Here is an 18,534-nt window from a genome sequence, read left to right as displayed (position 1 = left end):
GACAGATTGTTCTCTCATTCTTCGATTACAATCTTTATGGAACCGAGTTATCCACACGATACTCATATTCAACGTAGGAATTATTTAAAATACCACTGTTTGCGGTGAAATGTGCTAACCGCAACCAAAGCGAGGCTAAGTAAACTGACTTTCCATAGAAAAATACATAATAACATATATTAAGTATAGGGGCTCATATTATTAACGGTTTTTACGGTTGGTAGCATCAAATGTGATAGCCTAGAGGTTAAGAAACGCGGCCTCTCGATCGAGGGGTCCGAGGTTCAAATCCCAGGCACACACCTCTCATTTTCAAATTTATGTGCGTATTAGAAATTAATAATCACTTGCTTAAGCGGTGAAGGAATGCATCGTGAGGAAACCTGCATACCTGAGAGATTTAAAAAAAAATCTCAAAGGTATGTGAAGTCTACCAATACGCACTTGGCCAGCGCGGTGGACTATGGCCTAATCCTTCTCATTATGAGAGGAGACCCGTGCCTAGCAGTGGGACAGTAATGGGTTGACGACGAGGTTCAAATGAGCTTGTAGTTCAGTTGATCGTAAGCGGTCAGGGCCATGAACATCTGTACCCTTACCATAAGTTTTCAAAACATCCCACAATTTTACGTTACGTTTACTCAATCCAGTATTCTGTTCCGTTTGCTTCAGTAGACTGAGTAAACGTAACAATAAGTAAGTGCTCAAATCTGTTTTTCTGCCTCACAAGTTCGCAAAAAGAGAGTCAAAACATAAAGCGCCATTTTGTCAATTTAGACATTTAATGTTACGTTATTAACACTATAGATCTGATACAATCCGCTAGCGGCGCTGATTGGAATTTGTATGGGCAAATACGTAAACAAATACCAAAAAAGACATATTTGTCAAAACCATAGATAAGTATAGATATCTCACCGCCTTGTAATTGAAGGAAGCCATTAAATGACTTAAACAGCTGACATTTCTGTCAGCCGTTTAATGGCTGTCATGATGTACGAGTAATTTACGCGGAATAATGCCGACATGCGAAGAAAAAGTACGAAGAAATCTCGTTTCATTCGCAAATGATCTAAAAACTACATTTTTTAAATCTTTACTAATCTATGGTCAAAACGTAAAAACTCATGGTAAGGGTACTGAGACTTCAGCCGATCACAGGTGTGTTGTCACCCCTTAAGTCTGAGTCGCTACATAATTAAATCAAAAGATATTTTATCTAATACTTACATCTGAGTTGTGTTGTTGGTGCTGCCCATGGCATCCATCAAGAGACAAATGGGAAATCCTGTCGAAAGTTTATCACATATGCCTAGCTCGACGACATTAAAACATATTATTATAATAATGATATTAAGAATTAAAATATGACCAACTCTACATCGCTGTGAAGGCAAAAAATATAAATTATGTTGGCTTAGTATTAATCTGAAGTCGGCGCTCAAAATAATTATATTTCGCTAAATCACGACGTAAATTCAACTGTGTTCAATATTAATTATCTAAATATATATAACTCAAAGGTGACTGACTGACATAGTGATCTATCAGCGCACAGCCCAAACCACTGGACGGATCGGGCTGAAATTTGGCATGCAGGTAGATGTTATGACGTAGGCATCCGCTAAGAAAGGATTTTGATAAATTCTACCCCCAAGAGGATAAAATAGGGGATGAAAATATTACTTCGTAACGCGAGCAATAGCTCGTAATTACATAAAATTCTCTTGCATTTTCAGTGCGTAATTTATTTTTAAATTAAAATTACTAAAATATGACTTTTATAATAATGCGAAATTAAATTTATGAGTAGGTGTTTTGTGCATTGTAATAAAACATTTTTAATTGGGCGATTCTGCGAAAATGTAGTCATTTCGCTCGAAAAAATTAAATTAATTGAAAACGTACAATTTGAAAAATATATAGGTACGTGAGTAAGTCATAGATTAGTAAAGATTACTCACTCCTAACGAGAAAACATAACCAGTTTTGACAATTAAAATAATTGCGTAAAAAAGTTTTGCCACGTCTCTGTGCTGAAATGTCCCTAAAATATTTGAAATAATTATTTATTTATTATATAAATTACGCAGTATTAGTTATTTACTCGTAAATTTTCTCTATAAATGTTTTTATTTGTCAAGAATTCAAAAAAAGAAGCCGTTTGTGGCTTCATTAAATTTCAAGGCGGCGAAGTATCTTTACTAATCTATAAGGTACGTATAAAAATAATACAAACAGAATCTAAGTATTGCCTGTTACTACTTCAATAAGATTAAATGAAAATTAGGTATAAGCATCTAAATTTTACGTAAAACTTTTTGAAGAGGACACTGGTGCCAAAAGGACATCATTTTCTAAAAAAAACAAATCAACTGAAAGTATTTTTTAAATATTAAATATTTTCAAAACATTTCACTGTTTTGTATGAATTTCAAAATATTACAGCAATATCTAATAACCAAAAAACCTTATCTTCGCGGGAAGTTTGCAAAAGTTAACAAACGATGCCAGATATGGAAACAAATATTGCTCCACCCGATGGTACACAGTCATCATGAAATTAGCTTAGAACTAAAAGTTATGTTTTGAAGAAGTCTATAGCACTACCGCCACACCTATTTCTGCCTTGAGCCAGCAAAGTTCATTTACTTTCTAGTTAAAAGGGTGAGTTACAGGAGAGACTTCCCATACGAGGCGTTCAAGTTTAGTCATCGTAGACAGCAACGCATCTGTAATCTCAGATAGGTCTCTAATCTTTTCTAGGGGTTGATTAAACATTTCCATGGGTATCCATTGCTACTAATCTTCAGGTGAACTGCAGTTCGTTAGCTCTTTCATTAACACATAGATTAGTAAAGATACTTCGCCGCCTTGAAATTGAATGACGCAACAAACGGCTTATTTAGTAAGTTCCTTTTATGAATTTTTGACAAATAAAAACATTTTTAGAGAAAATTTACGAATAAATAACTAATACTGCGTAATTTACGTAATAAATAAATAATTATTTCAAATATTTTAGGGACATTTTAGCACGGAGACGTGGCAAATAGTACATTACAATACGAGGACGAAAAATTTTTTTCTGACAAGTGTGAGTTTGCAGGCCGAGCCGCAGGCGAGGACTGCAATCACACGAGTCAGAAAAACATTTTTCGTCCGCGTGTTGTATAAAATTTTATATTACGGGGTCGGAAATGGGTCCATTTACGCACGCCGTGATATAAACTTTTTTACGCAACTATTTCAATTCTCAAAACTGGGTACATTTTCTTGTTAGGAGTGAGTAATCTTTACTAATCTATGCATTATCATAAAATAGTACATTACAATACGAGGACGAAAAATTTTTTTCTGACAAGTGTGAGTTTGCAGGCCGAGCCGCAGGCGAGGACTGCAATCACACGAGTCAGAAAAACATTTTTCGTCCGCGTGTTGTATAAAATTTTATATTACGGGGTCGGAAATGGGGGTTTTGCGCACGCGAAGCGTGCGTAAAACGTCAATTTACGCACGCCGTGATATAAAAGTTAATTCTGCCTAACATAGGAAAATATATACGTAAGCCTAACAGTAAATATAACTAGGTACTAGCATTATGTTGGTAATGCATAATTTACGATAAGGAATAGAAAGTAATATATTAAAAAATGAAACAAAAAGTTAATTATAAAGTAACGTACGAGGAAAACAAAAAAAAAAACATTAATTATTTAGACACACTATTTCCGTTGTTCCAGTAATTATATTCATACTTAATAATATTTTATGAAAACATTACTTAGGGGCCGTTCAAGTATTACGTAACGCAATTTTTGAAGATTTTTGACCCCCCCTCCCCCCCTTGTAACGCACCGTAACGTTTTTCTATACCCCCCCCCCCTAACGTTACGTAACACTCAAGTGTCAATTTTTACCCTAAACTCGCTAAAAAGTTATGTTATAATTTTTTATCCTTGGGACACTTTTACTTACATATTTACTTTATAATACTAAGAAATAAAACAAGAGATTTTCAATGCGAATAAGAGTAAAAATTAATAAAACATCAACTCATGGGCAGGCAAAAATATACTTGTCCTTTTTAACCAATGACATTTTATACTAGACACGTTATACGCCCACTAACTTAAGAGAAAACTTGAGCGAAACTGCTTTGATAGCACACATGCACGTTTTTTAATTTACTTACCTTTAACTACATAGACAAATGTTCTATAAGGGACAGAGCTATTAGAACAATGTGATAAAAAAAGACAACTAGTGTTTGACCTTGCGTTTCAAGTGTACGCAAACGTAAATATTGACCATGGAATATAGTGACCAATGATTACTTCAGTCAAAACGGGACATCGATTTTTTTTATGTCAAATACTTTTTACTTGAAAAAATATAGTTAAAAATAATAAAAAACACGCTTTTATGATCAAATTAACTAAAAAGTAGAAAATAATTTTCAATATAAGTATCATTTAAGGAACAGTAAATAGTATAATTGTGCAAAAAATGTGGGGCGCTTTATGAAAACTGATAAATGGAGCACCCCATGTTTTTTTTTCACAATTATACTATTTACTGTTACTTAATTGACAATGGCAACGGTTCATTTTGGAGACAACGGCACGAAGCATCGAAAAAAGGGACTGTCCCGTAAAAACGGGACGTATGGTGGCTTTCCCATTGATCCGCATGCTTGTCAAAGACAAAGAAATAATGGAACAGAAGGTAAAAAATGTCCAAAACTGTCGATAATAGTTTTAGTATGTCGTTTACGTAGAAATGTTATAGTACAGTTTAACTAAATAAATTATTATTATATAAAAATATAATTTGAAAGAATGTATCTATACAGATGTATCGACTGGTTTCAAATATACGATTTAAAAATTGTTTATATTTATTATCATAGATTAGTAAATATTACTCACTCCTAACAAGAAAATGTACCCAGTTTTGAGAATTGAAATAGTTGCGTAAAAAAGTTTTGCCACGTCTCCGTGCTAAAATGTTTGAAATAATTATTTATTTATTATGTAAATTACGCAGTATTAGTTATTTATTCGTAAATTTTCTCTAAAAATGTTTTTATTTGACAAGAATTCAAAAAAGAACTTACTATTAAGCCGTTTCTGGCTTATTTCAATTTCAAGGCGGCGAAGTATCTTTACTAATCTATGTTTATTATTATCAGTTTTATTTTACACACGACCAATAATTGCAAAGTTGTGTAAATTTTATAAATGTACTAGCTGACCCAGCAAACATTGTGTTGCCATATAAATAAAAAAAATGTTAAGGGTGAACAACCCTTATCACTTAAGAGATATGAAAAATAGATAGTAGCCAATTCTCAGACTTACTGAATATGCATATAAATTTTGGTGAAAATCAGTAAAGCCGTTTCGCAGGAGTAGGTACAGTAACTAACATTGTGACATGAGAATTGGCTACTTGACACTTTTTGGGAAAGTGTTTTAATGAATTAGTATACGTATTATATATGCCTTTCATTGATCACTTTTTCGAAAAAAGGGCTATTCATTAATAAAAATCGAACTTTCTTTACGGTGAACGGAACGTTGCGTTAAATCAGGCGGTCAAGTGTCATTTTGCGGCGGAACGTCATTACACTGTAAACAAACAACGCTTAGAAGAAAATTGAGAGTTATTTAGCTATTATAACTAAAATTTAAATAAATGACAAGTTATAAGACGTGTGCAGTGACGATGTGTATAAGTACGATCGCTAAATATCCTAACAAATTTGCTTATACAAGTTCCTAAACCCAAATCTCATAAACGTTAAAGAACTTGCAGATTCTTATATGTTTAAATCCTCTGTTTGCAAGCAATGACATTTTATACTATCTATGTAAGAGAAGTATTGTTGAAAAAAAGGAATAAATTTAGTAACTCTCGAGTGATTCGTCAATTCCAAATCATTGGAACGGGACGTAATCAAAACAAAACAACAAGTGGAAGTATTCATATATTTAATATATTATATAGATGTCTATGATAAGAATAGAATTATAAGACGTCTATGAGAATTCTATTTTAAGGGCCCATTCTGTAATTAATAGGACACAATTAAAATAGTTCATGACTGTGTTATTATTGATGGTGCATGTGCACTGATTAAGTTACAGGACTGTATAATTAAAAATACATGATTTGCTAATATTAGTATTTTATTAACCGATTTCTTTGTTTATTTGGTTTATATGGTTCTATTAGTGAGTACACACAGTAGAACTTTTGTATATATTTATCATATGTTACAGTTACAATAATTACTACAGATCACCTAAGCTAAATTTTTGTGCTGCTTGCGTCTCTGCTTTTCTTCATTACTAAAATTATTTTCCGTAACAAATGGATATATATTTTTATCACTGTCATTTTCAGAATTAAATTGCAATGCAATAATAGGAACTGTATGGTCACTTTTCTTCCTTCATCTTGTCGGGTAGGTTATGCAAGTAAAGAAGTACTATTTCCCGTGTACTTTACTTTATGTATTTCAGACTGGTGCCCACTTTCGAAACTTTTGGCTCCTCACTTCTTCTAGGCAGGACAGTCATCACATTTTCATTTTCATTGATGTACCTTGTGTTCAGGACAACTTTTACTTTTCATGAAACACAAACTTGCCTTCCTCTTAAACTGCACATACTCTATAACGTCGTCACTATATGATTGTCGGGAAGATCTGTAAATATAAATATAACCAATTAATAACCTTAAAACAGTTCACATAAGAATATAAGTATATTTAAAAAAATCTTAATAATCACTTGAAGACAACCTTTCTTCTGTCTGAAGTCAGTTAAGAAATGTTTTAATTGTCCGATATGATTAAATGTAAATATAGAGAATGTTTTACTTACGTTGTTTATTTGATATTTCCATAGGTTATCTCACGGAAGTATTTGTATCCATTTTGATTTATTGCACTGCATATATGGATCTTCTTTAAGCAGGTTCACGCTATCAGCTTTAATATAGTATGGCTTCATTTCGGTTCACAACATAAATTCAACCAACTCTAACAGCAAACGATTTAATTATTATTTGTCTTGTTTGGTTTCGATGTAGTGACGTCACATGACATTTGAGGCAGCACTGTCGCCGTTTTGGGATTTAAAATCCACAGATAAAAAATCGAAAATTTCTTTTGAAAAATTAAAATACTTAGAACGTATTAAAAAATAAACGAAATACTGCATAATTTATGTTTACTTATAAGCTATCATATCCAACATATTTCATATTTTATTGTTATAACTGTCAAGTACCCAATTTTATATATAAGATTCTAATTTTACCGTGGTTTTTTTGAGGATTAATTTCTGGCTATACAAAGATTGTTTATTAAATTATGTTTAGGTTAAGGAAGAAATACGACCTTAATGATTGAAATATTTATTCAATTAAAGAAATTTTAAAATACCGTATACTATCCTATATAAATTTTATGGTAATATTTTTTATTATTTACCACAGGTATCGAAGGAAATTTAAAGATTAGGATACAGAATTTCCCATATATCGATTTTATTTTATTAAAATAAACCATAAAATGTTATATTTTGACTAAAAACACACTAATATAAAAATTAAGCAGTGGGATCTTGAACTATAACATACGACATATGAACATCGTCAGATTCAATAAAATGTCACTTCTGTTCTGTTGATCTATGACCATGCATTTTGCGCCTTTATCACTTTCATTGACAAAAACATACTTTGTCTCTTTCTGGTTACTCACGTAATCATGGCGGATCGAACACGAAAAATAAACAAAATTTAATAATTTCTCTTCATTTACGTGTGATAGGTGATTCCATGAAGTTTGTTTCTTTTTCGAACATAATTTTTGCATTTACGCATTGCACAAGAAGGCATTTTGAGGCTTTAAATTCAAAATAATGACGTTTAACGTGTTCAGTGACATTCGTGTGTATTACTACGCCGCGCGAGAGCGACTGGACTTGGCTGGAGTCGTTTTACACCACTTGCCGTATTTTGTATGTTTCAAGTTTTGCCCGCTTGTGGCGGATCTTTAGTTATAGATCAATGTTTTTAACTACACCTAGTGACTGTCGGATCAAACAGATACTCGATGCGAATTAAGTATGAAATGTCAAATGTGTGAAAATTCGGAATTGTTCAGTCGTGCATCTATTCCGAATCTATACGAATGTCATTTAGGTGGACGCCGCGCCGCGAGAACAAATTAAAAATGACAACCAGACTATACAAAGAGTGTGTTCAGCCGAACTAGGTCTCCTGAGTATTCTAAGTTACTTTAAGTATAGTCAAAGCATACATACTGCTATACTGTACTATACTTAGTCTAACTCAGAATACTCAGGTCTTAGTTCGGCTGAACCCACTCATTCAAGGGATCTCCCGTAAAACGTAAATGAAAAGGGTTGCCAATTTAGGAGTTTTAATTCCTTAAATTTTTATTAAAAAAATGTTACGTAACGTGTATTACGGAAGACCCCCTCCCGCCCCTGTAACGCATCGTAACGTTTTACAAGACCCCCCCTCCCCCCCAAATTGCGTTACGTAATACTTGAATGACCCCTTACCTAGCGGAATATGTTTATTTTAATAAAATTTATAAAATTATTCATGCAATAGGTATTATTTAAGTAAGAATTATATTTATATTACATCTTACTTTTATATTGTGTTTAACAGTTATTTACTAAAGCATTTTTTCTAACTCGATAGAAAATTCAAATGCGTAGTTTTTTTTATTATTATCCTCTACCTCTAAGTAGCAACGAAATTATATTAAGGATAAATATTTACAAAATACAAATTATTTTATTACCACCAATTAATACATAAATGGGGGAATACACACGACAAACTTACAATTATCCAAATAATTATAAAATAAATTTAGAAAAGTTTAACAATAGGTATTATAAAGTTGCGCGAATTTATTTTAACTAATAGGTACCTAAACTTACTTTAAATGAATTGGATTATTTAAAAATAGAAGTTGAACGTCATGTTATTTTTTTGATCTACCTGTAAATGTAAATGCTAACTACAATTCCTACTCACATTGTGTTAAAAAAAACGCGAAACCGCTCGCAAATAGCAAGCGCGAAAAAGGTTTAATCACTTTTAGCGTTTACATAATAAATTTGGTGGCGTGATGACAAAAATCAATATAGATAAATTGGGGTTCGATACGTGTGCAAACATACCGTACCGTCACACATTTTCCTAGCGCTCTTTAAGGAGCATATAAATTAAAAAGTCAACTCATCAAAGTTTCGTCTTCGCCTAAATACATGACAAGTAACTCCCTCCTTGTCTCCCCTCTTACACCAAGTGACAATAAGTCCGCACACGGACGCATTGTTTGTGCACTCACACACGGAAAGAACCGGCTAGGTATTCGGTTTCCCGCCACCGGCGCGAACACGCACACAAAACACGAAGAGCAAACAATACAAACACCAACACACAAGTAAATTTAAACTCACCTCAAAATAAATCCATTAGAAAACACACTTGTTCAAACAACTAGCGCTTAGCCTCGAAAACGCGTTGAAAAAACACTCGCGGCATCTGATGTGTGCTCAACACTTTTCAAAACTTTCTGTCCAGTCCGTGTATCCCCCGGTTAGCACTTTCCGCCGGCTTCCCGCCAAAGCCTAATTAAAATTTTGAACTTTCAAAATGCGCGCGAGCAGCCCAACGGGGCGCTGTACTTTTTAAATCGAGGCTAAGGGCACTCGTTATCTCAGGCATTAGGTCTGTAGGTGAACGATCTCGATTCCGTGGTCCGTATTCGCAATTTTTTACATGCGAACGCGCTTCCGCAATTTAAATCGCGCCATTCAATTAAATACTAGTGCAAAATAAAAGAAACACGCCGAGGCCCCAACACAATTATTAACACACGTTGCGCGGTAAAAATAAACTATGATTAACTGCTATTAAGATTCGCGGAGACACCGGCGAGCGACATGCGAATGAGGCGCGTAAAAAAATTATTAATAAAAAGATTATTGTGATGGTCAAAGGAATCGCGAGTCGACCAATAAAAAATCGCGAATTTGTTTACCGCGGTTCTATTTTCGGCGTTAGAAGCAGTTCCGATATGAATAATTATCGGCTGCGAACGAACATCGACGCATAGTTGTCGTTTCATAAAACGTGCGCGTTAAAACTGAGTCGAAAGGCTCGCCCCGTGGTAGAGCATAGCGCCGAATAAAATAAACAACAATATACCTAAATAAGCGGCACGGCGGGTGCGGCTGTGTGTGCGTGCGCGGCGTGGTGTGCGTGTGTAAACAAGGGGCGACTCGGCTCGCATGACGCTCCGACAATCATCGAACGATTACTTAGTTTTTTTAATTGTCTTTGTCATTTCATCACTGTCTGCAACTCCAAGCACTACATTAGATATTAATGTACATCAATAAAAAATCTAATAAGCAGTTGAGCAGTCTAATTGGTATTAATTGACATAAATGTCCAAGAACTTGCATTACAACTTTTTCAATAATGTTTCAATGTGTGAAGATTGGAAAATTGCACATAAGCCGTGAAAATTCGAGTACAATAATATTGTTGTCACAATTTAATCATTAAAATGTCAATATTTACTTATTAAATTATTATATATGGGACTTATAAAAAGTATATTTTATATATGTATATATATAAAATATACTTATATTTATTTTGTATTGTATATTCTTGTATTGTTTCAGAATTAACATTTACTATCTGATCATATACTTAGAATTTATTTTTCCATTATTAAATGGTAACCGCAAACGGATCATTTTACGTAAGTATTTATGTTACACATTAATTAATCAATTCATATTTGTCACTGTAACAATAGTAAAATTCGATAATATAATATCACACTACAAAAAGTACAATTCCAAGCGCGCACCGACCCAGCCCGATCTCCCCGCGAGAATAAACATATGACGTCACCGGCGGGTAAACAAACAAACAAACACATGCGCTCATGTTTCCTTAATACAATTATTATTTCGAATGTGGAGCGCCGAGACGGACGTATGTAGCGATGAACGACGCCGTTCGAAGCATGTTTTGAATCTTTTATAAGCCATAATTAGTTCAGCGAGTAAGCCTTTTTTAATATCCACTGACTTATACTGGCAATTTTTATGCTACGGGCTTTGATTACTATAGGATATTCAGTAATTTGACAATGGATTTAGAGTTTATAAGCAGTAATTCGTTATGACAGTAAGCCTTTTTCAATATCTACTGACTTTACTGGCAATTTTAATGCTACGGGCTTTAATTATTATTGGATATTTACTAATTTGACAATAGATTTCGAGTATATAAACCGTATTTAGTTATAAAAATGAGCCTTTGTAATATCTACTGACTTATACTGGCAGTTTTTATGCTACGAGCTTCAATTATTATTGGATATTTACTAATTTGACAGTTAATTTCGAGTATATCTCTAGATACTGGAGAGACTCATAGGTACTGTCAATTTTTAGGCTACGAGCTTTAATAACTATAGGATATTTACTAATTTGGCAGTCGAATTAAAGTATAATATAAGCTGTTATTAGTCATGAAAGTAAGCTATTTTAATTGTGTTCTGAGTAGTGACTTATACAGCGAATTCTTCCGCTACCGGCGTGAATTACCGTTGGATACTGACTTATTTATCAGACGAATTCAAGCTTAATATAATATGTATAAGCCATAATTACTTTAGCGCTTACTTACTTTATAAGTTTATATTTTTACGCCACAGACTTGTGTTTCTGATGGATATTGGCTAATTTGTCATTCAATTTCGAGTATAAGTTATAATAATTAGTTCATTAAGTAAGCTTTTCCATTTCCCTTTTGAATGCGTACTGATTTTTACAGCCAATTTATTAGGCAACGAGTTTAAAAGGATAGTATAGTAGTTTATAGGATAGTAACTTATTGGTACTAAATGTTCTAATTAATAGTAATGTGTAGAATTTTTGAACTCATGTGTATGTCGGAAGTTGAACACAGAATAGATTAGGATTAAAATAGTTTATTTCCTTCTGTTTCGCCTAATTTAATAGGTGAATAAATAAACACGTAATTATAATCATTATATTATTACTATTTATTATATTATCACTATTTTTAAATAATTGCCGCATTTGTGTTAAATGCGTAATGTGGTAGTTTCCATTAATTATATTATTATTATACCTTTTTATGAAGCATTTAAACTATTTCTATTTATATATCCAAAACACTCCTAATCCTCATGATTTATATTAATTATGTAAACACATTAAATTTAAATTAATTTAAAAAAATGTTTGCAAGAATTTACCTATTTTTATCTTTAATTGTCTAGTAACATTATATAATTACATATCGCGTAATTTTAATGCCAGCAAATATAATACAAAGTAATAATTAATTGTGTTCTTGATTTTTTACCGACTAAATAATTATTATTTTACTAAATATTTTATTTAGCAAAAAATATTATTTCATACATTTAGAAAATAAATGTATATACGCGGGTATATAGGGGTATAAAAATAGATAGTAGCCGATTCTCAGACCTACTGAATATGCATATAAAATTTGGTGAAAATCGGTAAAGCCGTTTCGGAGGAGTACGGTAACTAACATTGTGACACGAGAATTTTATATATAAGATTTTTCCTTACATTTTTCTTTACATTACCTGAATAATCATTTTCAGTACGCCAGTACCACGGAGCTACGAACGCGTTAAAGTGACTAATCCAAGCATAAATTAGTTTTGCACTGTTTGGCATGCTCTATTGTATTATATGCCTAAGTAGGTCCTTTCTATGCGTTTGTTTAGCCTAATTGTTAGTACACAAGGATTTATCGTGGCTTCGCTTGTGTGTCTATGACAATCAGATCTAAAAATAATAAACACTTCTTGTAATTAACATAGTTACTTAGGGTTTCTGTAGTCCCTGGACAAGAATAGGGCTACGGTATCTCCTGTCTGTCGTAAGAGGCGGCTAAAAGAGGGCTTCCGGGGTAGCGGACGGCAAGTGTGGGAGCTCGAACCGTCCAGCAAGCGACCCGGGGAGGAGTATGTGTATACATAAATTGCTACCTCAGGGCAGAGCCTATTAGGGCATCTTGCATGGAGGACTCCGGTTGTATTCCCTCGGAGATCCCGGAGTTCTCCACCAAGCGCTGAGGACGGTCACGGGTTTAAGTGCGGTAAAAATCCCACATAACCCGGCGTCGCTCCCACGGTGTCGAGTAACTTTAAAAGGTATCCCCCTCGTCAACAAAAAAAGGCAGAAGTGGTAGAACAGGAGTTCTACCACTTCTTCGTGTAGGTTACAGATGTCCATGAATGGCCACTTACCATCAGGTGGACTGCACGATCGTTCCATTACAATCCTTATTGACACAACCCTTCATGATTTATCTCCGCAGGCACCACCGTCATTGTCCCTGTACTAGAATAGGGCTACGGTATCCCCTGCCTGTCGTAAGAGGCGACTAAAAGGGGCCTTCCGGGGTTGCGGGCGGCAAGATTGGGAGGTCGAGCCGTCCGGCATGCAACTCCGGAAAGGACGGCGATGTGTGTGGTCGCATACCGGCGTAAATACCAGATGGTGTGGCGGGTCCTGAAGCTCACATAGGCGGAGCCCGACGGGGCAACGCGCTAAGATGACTCCGGTTGCGTTCCTCTGGAGATCCCGGAGTCCTTTACGCAGCGCCGAGGACGGCCACCGCGGGGAATTTAGTGCGGTAAGAATCCCACATAACTCTGTGTCGCTCTCACGGCATCGGGTACCTTTCGCAGGTTTCCCCCTCAAAAAAAAAGAAAAACGTAATAGATGTCCATGAATGGCATTGACCACTTACCAACAGGTGGACTGCATGATCGTTCCTCTATTACAATCCTTATTGAAACAACCCTTCATGGTTTATCTCCGGAAGCAACACCGTCACAATTATTTTGCCTTATTATAGCAGTGTTAAGCTGCTGTATTCTGGTTCGAAGAGTTTAAGGAAGAGACAATTATACGAGACATTCCGACTTAGTCCTCAGGGGTGGCGACGAAGTGAGATGTGACCGACCTTGGGTAGCCAGGACCTTTTAGCCTATCTGAGGTTGATTATATAGACATCCATGTTCGGCAGCAGGCAGTTGCAATTTACCATCAGGTGGACTGCATGCTCGATTACTAAAATAAGTTTACGCGACTGAAATGCCGTCATTTTGGATTCAACTATCCATCGAAACAAGTTATATTAAAATATAACATGTTAGAATATTTATAAACATAATCTAATTAGTATCTAATTTCAATTATTACTCGATTACCTACGAATTATTAATTCACAAGTAATCCAATAGCAATCATATTAGAATTTAAAATTTCATCATCAACAACCCATTAGGCCATCACTGTCTCACTGCTGGGCAGTGGGCACGGGTCTCCTCTCAGAATGAGAAGTATTATGCCATAGTCCACCGCGCTGGCCAAGTAACTACATATTGATTAGCTCCACATATCTTCGAGAACTTTATTTAAATATCTCATTGGTAAGTACCTCACAACGTTTTCCTTCAGCGTCCAAGCAAGTGATAATTAACTATTTTTTACCTATCTTTTATACCATTATTTGAAAAAATCAAAGGTGCGTTCCTGGGATTTGAACCTCGGACTATACGATTATTTATATATATGCCTGGCTATTCAAAATCTGTCCCTATAGACCTCTACAATTCAATACCTAGGGCTGTCCATCGAGCATTTCGTCCACCTGATGGTAAGTGGCTACTGCCGCCCATGGACTTCTTTAATCAACCCCACATACTTTGCTACCGCTGAGAAATGACTGAGGAGGAAGTTGGAACGCCTCGCATAAGTAGGTATGTCGTTCTTACCACACCATTCAGAAGCTTAACACTGCTCTTATGACGCAGAAATATGTGTGGCGCTGGTTCTTCCGGAGTCCACAAAGGGTTACAACCTTCAAAGTATTAAAAGCCTTCTATAAATTTATTTACACCAACTTAGTTTTTTTTTTATAATATAGGAGTAGCAGACGAGCATGCAGTCCACCTGATGGTAAGTGGCTACTGCCGCACATGGACATCTGTAATCAACCCCGGATAGGATTAGATATTCCTACCTGAGGTCGGCCTCAGATGCGCCGCTACCCCTGAGGACTAAGCTGGATAGCCTCGGAAAAGTCTGTCTCCCTTACCACACCCTTCAAACTGGAACACAGCAGCGCCTAACATTGCTGTTATTAGGTAGAAATAGGTGTGGCGGTGGTGCCGCCGGAGTCAAACCACAAAGGGTTCTACCACCTTCAAAGTCCTTCAAGTCATTTTAGTCCGCAATCAGCATAAATCCTTCTCAATTGAGAGACAACAAATTTACCTTTGCCCAGCAGTGGGACAATAATAGGCTGATGTAAAATATACCGATAATGTACTGGCCTTGTTACTAAAGCGAATATTTCGCGTGCGCACTTTATTGAGATCGACTGATAAGATTAATAGATACCTACTAGATAGCAACCGAAATTGATTCTAGCCAAATTCGCTATCTTATCACAATGTATTTGTATTGTGCGTAAATTTTATGTACTAAAAATAAACGTGTAAATGTTTCAAAAATAAAAAATTATTGTTAAGCTTCAGGCTTCATCTAAAGAGTGACGTCACGGCTCAGCTTTAAGCTAAACAGCTTGTTTTTAAATGTTTAACTTTTTTTGTCTATATTTTTAGCGTTCTTTAGACCACACACTATTAATAAGTCAGGAAACATCGAATAAGTCTGAAATTAATCGATTATTATTGAAGTGTTTTATTGCCCCCTTCTGGCTTCATCACTGATGGTAAATGGCCACTGCCGCCCGTAGCTATTTGTAGTCGACTCCCAAATAGGATTCCTACCTTTATTTTTATTTTTTTTGTTTACGAGGGGGAAACCTTCAATAGGTACCCGACGACGTGGGAGCAACGCCGGGTTATATGGGACTTTTACTGCACTAAAACCCCCCCGAGGTCGAGAGCTGGCCGTCCACAGCGCTTGGTGGAGAACTCAACCGGAGTCCTCCGAGCGCGATGGGAGTCCTCCATATCGGGCTCTGCCCTTGGGGGAGCAGTTTACGCTCCTCCCGCACACCTGGTGTTTACGACGGTATGCGGCCACACACACCGCCACGGGGGTTTTTTGTTGGACGGTTCGAGCTCCCACTCTTGCCGCCCGCAATCCCGGAAGCCCCCTTTTAGTCGCCTTTTACGACAGGCAGGGGATACCGTAGCCCTATTCTAGTCTCGGGACTACAGGGACAAATAGGATTCCTACCTAAGAGTCCTACTTACTAGATAAGAGTCCTACCCGAGCTCGGCCACTGATGCATCGCCATCTCTCAGGACTATGTTAGAACGCCCTCTCTTTAAACGAGAGATCCGAACTACGGAAGGTCCTTTAAATGGCTACTTAAAATGTGATTATTTGCAAAATTATATAGCATATATTAAATATATGTTGTGGCATTTAACTAAATTCACGGTCAAATAGCCATTGTGGAGCATACTAATGCTAGCCCACGACGCCATGTGTCGAATGCTAATGAAGTCAAATTTACTCGCTGCTTACATAATTTGGCGTAATTATTGTAATATACAATTGTTTTTAGAGAATAGCAGCCGAGAATCTGAGAAATAATTCTACCGATTTAGCAATTCATTGCGTATCTTTATAGTAGTGTTGACGTAAGTTAGTAGATTTCTCATAGCATTAGGTATATTTTATTTATTTTTTTCTTCGTCAACTATTACTGTTCTATTGCTGGGCTCAGACCTCTTCTTAAAGTGAGAGGCCTTTAGCCACAGTCTACCGCGCTGGTCAAGTCCGAATTGGTAGACTCTTTTAAGGACAACGACAAAGGACTTAAGGACAGTTTGGGATCTTTTTAAAGGACACTCAGGCATTTAGTGTAGATTTACTTGCGATGTTGTCTCTCACCGTTTAAGCAAGTGATCATTCATTTCTAATACGCACATAACTTAAATCTTATCAGAGGTTGATTCAGGCGTCCATGGGCGGTAGTAGCCACTTACCGGGTGGACTGCAGGCTTGTTTGCTACTGCAATATTATTATACTTAAGTACTTCAAAAAACTAAAAAACACGCTTTTATGATAAAATCAACTAAAAAGTAGAAAATAATTTTCAATCTAGGTACAGTAAATAGTATAATTGTGAAAAAAGCGTGGGGTGCTCCATTAGTAAGGGGACCAGTGACATTTAAGTAGCTTTGCGATGAACTTTCTCTAAGGCGCTCGAACAATCACGCCTCGAAAATCGTTATTCCTGAGGATGTTGATAAGGACAGTGGTACAAAATTATTAAAATCGTGTATTGTCATCGGTTTTTGATAATTCTTCAAAATTTTGAATTAAACTGAATGTTCAAAGTGGATAGAAATCGGGTTCAAAGATTCCGTTACTTAGTTACATACCGATCGATGCAAGTAATTTTGTACCCAAGCAAAATGAGAAACTTATCGAAGTATGAGTACCTGACTTTAACGACATTATAGTCAGCGACAATCAAATTGGAAGTCGGTAATATTGCTTAGCGTAGTAAAATAGGTAAAAAACAAGACAAATAGGTAAAAAAAATTCGTAGTTCATAATATGATAATTTATCTACAAAGTAAAGCAAAGTCCGTTACGGTCGGGAGTTAGGGAGACGGTTGTAAGTAAATAAATAACTAAGTAAGTATTTAAGTAATTTTGGTAAGGGAGACAGACTTTTCCGAGGCGTTCCAGCTTAGTCATCATATTGTAAAGTAGAAACGTGAACACAGTAACAGACATAGGAGCACCTAGAACATATGAGGCTGCTAGAACCAGAGTGGCCTAACTACATTTTAATGATTTTTGACCTATTTGTATTTTCATAATTTAAAAATGCATAGTCCGCGTAAAACTGCTAGTCCGCTCTGAATATAGAAATGAATCGCGTCGCCATAGTAAATTGTATGACTACACCTCATCGCAACAACTTCAGAGCGGTCAACGGACTATACCTACCTACAATTTTACTTTTCTTCATATTGTAAATCATGTTTTGGTAGTTAGGCTACTCTGGTTCTAACAGAACCCGGGACTTTAGAACAAACTGAAATGCTCATTAGTGGCGCGCTAATCGCAACTTATTAAAAGAATTTTAAATTATATTTCGATAAATAATAAACAAAAGATTACTATATCATGTCAGGCTAGGCACCATAGACAAATGTTCCTACGTATTAACAAACAATAATTTCATTAAAAAATGCCTAAGTAACCAACTATTAGTTACGTGAGAGCATGTGTCCGTTTCATTTGCTATTGTTTTAACGCCTCGTATTTTATGTCACTAGACGCATAAAATGTAGTTAATATTTTTACTCAATGAAATATGTAAGGTGGCAATTACTTTATGACAGCTTTAACTACTGCATATATCATTATTTT

At 35.5% G+C, this 18,534-nt stretch overlaps 1 protein-coding gene and 1 long non-coding RNA gene across 3 annotated transcripts in view; both read right to left on the bottom strand.

Moving 5' to 3' along the window:
* FoxP (forkhead box transcription factor P) overlaps positions 1 to 10,239 on the bottom strand; it is an 82,919-nt gene extending 72,680 nt beyond the window's left edge. For both annotated transcript variants that reach the window (XM_073089659.1, XM_073089658.1), the window contains exon 1: positions 9,522 to 10,239. The gene's annotated coding sequence lies outside the window, so the exon portion shown is untranslated. The remainder of the gene's footprint in view (positions 1 to 9,521) is intronic.
* LOC140754793 (uncharacterized) lies at positions 5,982 to 7,302 on the bottom strand. The gene is made up of 2 exons (XR_012103704.1): positions 6,894 to 7,302; positions 5,982 to 6,715 (listed from the first exon to the last, which is right to left on the bottom strand). It is a non-coding gene; the product is annotated as an uncharacterized LOC140754793 (long non-coding RNA).
* Positions 10,240 to 18,534: the final 8,295 nt, after the last annotated feature.

Source organism: Epargyreus clarus, unplaced genomic scaffold (assembly GCF_041222505.1).
Source record: "Epargyreus clarus isolate Ecla_fem2 unplaced genomic scaffold, WU_Ecla_fem_2.2 ptg000031l, whole genome shotgun sequence".
Lineage (NCBI taxonomy): Eukaryota > Metazoa > Arthropoda > Insecta > Lepidoptera > Hesperiidae > Epargyreus > Epargyreus clarus.
The sequence above is the reverse complement of the archived record's forward strand: the minus strand, read 5'-3'. Positions and strand labels throughout refer to the sequence as shown.